At 30.4% G+C, this 5093-nt stretch overlaps 1 long non-coding RNA gene across 1 annotated transcript; it reads left to right on the forward strand.

Annotated features, from left to right (window-relative positions):
- The first annotated feature begins 1973 nt into the window (after window positions 1–1973).
- Window positions 1974–4162, forward strand: LOC132726220 (uncharacterized). Its single transcript, XR_009625166.1, has 3 exons — window positions 1974–2070; window positions 2375–2475; window positions 3786–4162. It is a non-coding gene; the product is annotated as an uncharacterized LOC132726220 (long non-coding RNA).
- The last annotated feature ends 931 nt before the right edge of the window (window positions 4163–5093 follow it).

Raw genomic sequence — 5093 nt, forward strand, 5'->3', positions numbered from 1 at the left:
TTTATTTTTTGTTATTTTATGAGTACTTGAAATTATACAATACTTTTTATACTACCTTGTACACAGTAAAGTGTTTGTAAGTCATCTTATCAAATATAAACGATTTATATAAAAAACTTGACCTTACTTTGGTAACATAATCATTGTGTCTTCAAAGCTTTGTGGCCTAAATTTAACATGATTATAAATTATAAATAACAAAAACTTCATCCAATCAACTTTAATAACAAATGCAATATCTCTGAAATACAGACAGGTTTTATAATACTATTTACAGAAATTCGCGAGTTGTTCCGATTATTTTTGATACGAACAATGATAAGTCGATATCAGCAGCAGGAACTTGGCAAGGCGAGAGGTTTCTCGGTATGAAGCCCAACAACACAACAAGAGGTGTCGGAGCCATGAGGACCTTTGATTTAACGGTAGTTGATTTGGTTTTTACAAACTTTTATTTATATTTCGATTGTGTAGAAAGCTTTAACGCTTTCAGACACACTCTAGAATCCGTTCCTGGAACCAACCAGTACTGAGCAACGAGTGGTAAATTTCTTTGCTTGAAAAAGAAACAACGGCTTGCCTGAGGGGTTTGAAACATACGTAGGAAGAGATCCGTAGTTACTTAATCCGCGTGGTTAACCACTCGGCCATGCCACCACAGTTAATTTATTTATGTTGCTTTTATGTATTGTTACAGTAATACAGCTGAACTGGGCTGTCTGAAATTGGTAGAATATTCTTGTTTTGCAACATAATTAAATTCACTTACGCAATGTAATATACTTGTTACGACAACAGTTTGACTTCTTTAGGGATTCTTATTTTTCTCTATTTCTTAACAAACAGAATTTATCATAACTGACTTTATGTAAAGTTATTTATAGCCCGTTTTTTGGTGAAAATTTTAGAATCCCTAAAGAATGCTTAAAAAAAGGCAAAGCAAAATTGAAAATGTTGCAGACCTGGTTCGATTAGTCTTTTTTCCATGAAAACGGTACTAGAAAGTGCAAGCTACTATGTTCACGCCCGCTAGCACCGGGTTTAAGCAGAATTCAACATTTAAACATGAAATGGTGAAAATTTTGAATTTTGAATTACTTGCATTGCATGCACTTGTGAAAGCAAAAAACCCTAATTGTTTGTAGCTCATATAGAATAATCTAAATAAAACTTATGCCTCAATGAATTCATTTTCAAATTTTTATAATTAATTCTTATAAATGAATATTGATGCTTATGTCAAATAAAAAGAAACAACAATTCTGCTAATTTAAAGTTCTCAAACTTGACTAATCTGGTTTTAAGTGTTTGTCACATAACAATCAGCTATATAACCTTCACCATATCCAATTTCTTCCATTTTCATGCTTTTCCCACTTTTGTTGAATATTACCAGAATATCCTTATCGAATAAAAAAGATATCTCGAAAATTAGAGTAATTATAACCATTTATTTTATTACATTTCAGGAAACGGCAGGATTGAATTTCAAGAATTTTACGCATTTATGCAACAGGAGATGGCAAAAGTCAGTATGTATATTTTTTTTTCAATTAACGTGTTATTTTTTGTTTCCACGAAACCGAACGCAGAAGAAAAAAAGTTAAGAATTGAAGACGAGAGAATATTACTTCCACTATGTAGCTATTTTATTTCCATTTCAAGTGTCAGTACACTCTATCTGGTATCAAGGATGGAGCTGTTACAAGCTTTAAACAATGCGATTTCTTTCGTACAGTACGAAATGATTCCAGGTAAGGTTTACTTCAATCAAAAGATATGAATACCAGATATGTTGACATATATTCCAAGTGCTATGACACGAGCTACAATACTACGATGAGAAAGAATCCCCAGATTTATATGTCCGATAAAATGATATTCCGGTGATCATGGCCAGGATGTTGAACATGACTTACATTTTATAAAACAAATCTGCTTTAACTTTGTTGTAACTGTTGGTTTTTCAAGATTGACGAGAACTACTCACAAAGGGAAGAAGTTATACGATCAGCTTTCAGAACGTTTGATAAAGACGGAAATTGGTTACATAGATGCCAAAGAATTGAGGTACTTTAACGTTAGATAAGATTAAAATCAGAATCTATAAAACTTAGAGATATTTTAAATATATTGTAAAAACATTTGATGAGGTTAAACATGTACGGTTTCTGTATTTTACTTCTTTGATTTTAACTTATTTTAACTTGGTTAGTTTATATTGTAGAAAGAATGGCAAAAGTCAACGACCTTAACCACTTTGCCACGGATGCTTCATGGACTATCTGTATGGCGAAATGTACTTATATATATTCAAATACATGAACAACTTTGTCATCAGTTTTATAAGGTTTTATTTAATAACATATTTTAGAGTGGCCATGAAGAAATTAGGAGAATGTTTGACTGACAAGGAACTGGAAGATATGATGAAGCAAGCAGATGTTGATGGGGACGGAAAGATAAATTATGAAGGTGAGGAAGTTTATGTTCTTATATTTTCACGCAAAGCAATTTTGATGTCAATTTTGTCAGATTTAGTTTAGGCATATAACTGGATGAAATGAGTGAAAAGACAATAATATGTTTGTATTAGTATGGTATAATACATACCTGCATTCATAACAATAACTGCGTCAAGGATTTGGTTCTTTTGCTCATTGGTCAGAGCATTGTTACTTTCGCTTGCAAGTTGAGGGTTCGCTAGTTCGAATCGAAGCTATAGCGGTATCTTTCCTGATGCAGTTGCATCTTTCATTCACGAACTAAAATGTTCGTAATTTTATTTCTTAACAGTATTTTGTTATTTTGTATATATTTTGTTATGAAATCGAGGACCTTTCAAAATTCTGAACTCTTTAGGTTCCATGCATTCCAGTATAAGATATGGAAAACCAATTGTTCAATTTTTAATGTAACAAGTTCATAACTGTAATGACTGAAGTTTATTCTTATTATATGATCTAAAATAGCTGCAATCTCATTGGTCTAAACAATAGTCAACATAACTTTTTATAAAATCATATTCACTGGGTGTAGTATCATATTCACTGGCTGAATTGGATTTTCACATTCTAAAAAAAGATAGAGGCTCATATCCAATGACCATACACCGTACATTTAATAACGCGTGGGCATTAAAACTAATTGTTGCGTTTTGTTCTTTATGGCATATATTTCTCGATTAAAATATCATTACTTTACTATTATACTAAACGGCTACTATGCAATGGTGAGTATAAACTTGAATTACTTTTTTATGCGCAGCGTTCGCGTTGTCGTTGCACGCCTGACACGTGCGTCTTTTTTCCGCGCTTTAACGAATCAGTCAAAAGTTGTACATGTATAAGGATTTATTTTTATTTCTTAGTTAAACAATTATTGACTAAATGATGTGATATTCACCCGTAGAGAGTCATACTGACCTCGTCTGTCGCCTCGGTCAATATGTCATCTGCCGGTGAATATCACATCATATTCAATGGCACACTGGTCAATAATTGAATAATGTTGAGGTTATGCAATCCACTTTAAATTCTTCAAATGCTGGCAAAAAAGAAGATAAAAGATCAGGTGAACTCATCTATAGATTTAAACATACTTAACATAGTTTGTGTTCATCAGTGTTTAGATGGAAACAACAATGCCCTGATAGAATGATATTTGTTAATTTACATTTTTTTTATCTCGTTAATTTACATATGTATTATCTTCCGTAATTTAAGAATCATACACGTAGTTTTCGAGAAGCGTTAAAAAATCGTTTTTTGTGGTTTATTTTTCAGAGTTTGTCAAGATATGGTGTGAAGCGACCTAGTGTATCAAAGATCTCACATAGATGTTGATTTATTTTTGTTTATATTGATTATATATCTCAACAAGAATTATGGCGTTTAAATTATAATCGGAGGCATTGTGTTGGTTCTAGTTTATTTTGTTATGCATGGACACTGAACATTCATTTATTGATCTTTCAACTCGGAGCACATTTCATTCAAAGTGTATGATATATATTATGTATATGAAATATCTGAAATTGCTCAAGATGTGAATATGTTAATGAAACTGTAATCGTTTTTAATGAATGAAAACACAATAACATATAAGTATATACATTTATATAATATAATACAAGAACAATCAAATCATATAATATATGTACACTTATTAATATATAGTATAATATACATTATAATCGTATAAATAATTATAGTGTTACACTTTATTATAATATATAATATATCTACATTAATATCATATGATATATGTGCACTTATATTAAAATATACATGTATAGTATATACGTATATATTGATATCATTCATGTAAAACTATATCTGATAATATCTGATAATATATGTACATTTATTTTATAAATTATATGAAAATTCATATCACATACAATACGTGAATTTATATGATATATGTTACGTACATTTATATCATATATAACACGGACGTGCATATATATCATGTAGTTTATGTACATCAGTATCATGTAAATGAAGTACATTTATATCACTTATTAAAAATACATTTATAATTTGTATACAATTCTTACATTTATATCATCTTATATACGTACATTTATTTCATATGATATACGTACATTTATGTCACAAACTATACCTACATTCATATAAATTCAGTAAAGAACTTACACCAATTCAAAATTCTATTTTTTATTGGCGCCCTATAGTGTAACGCTTATATTTTGGGCGCTAACGCTATGGTTATATAACGCAAATAACGTCACGTCAAAATATATGCACGGCGCCCATGCGATACCATATTAACGGAGTCACAAAGGATAAACGTATATTTTTGCCACATACTATACCTAAATTCATATAATATAATATTTGTACGTATATGTCATAATATATATGTGCAAGTACATCATATGTATATGTCTAATGAAGATGTTTTACTTTAAACTTTGTTTGCTTGGAAGAGTCATGGAGTACATATAACGCGCATGAATGCCATACAGTTTGCAAATTAAACCTAGCATGATGTAAACTTATTTGTTGTTATTTTTATTGCTTGTCAACATACATAAATATCATACTTCCTGTTTAGAAACAAAGATC

This window comes from Ruditapes philippinarum, unplaced genomic scaffold, assembly GCF_026571515.1.
Source record: "Ruditapes philippinarum isolate M1 unplaced genomic scaffold, ASM2657151v2 ctg11607_1_1_1_1, whole genome shotgun sequence".
NCBI classification, from domain to species: Eukaryota; Metazoa; Mollusca; class Bivalvia; order Venerida; family Veneridae; genus Ruditapes; species Ruditapes philippinarum.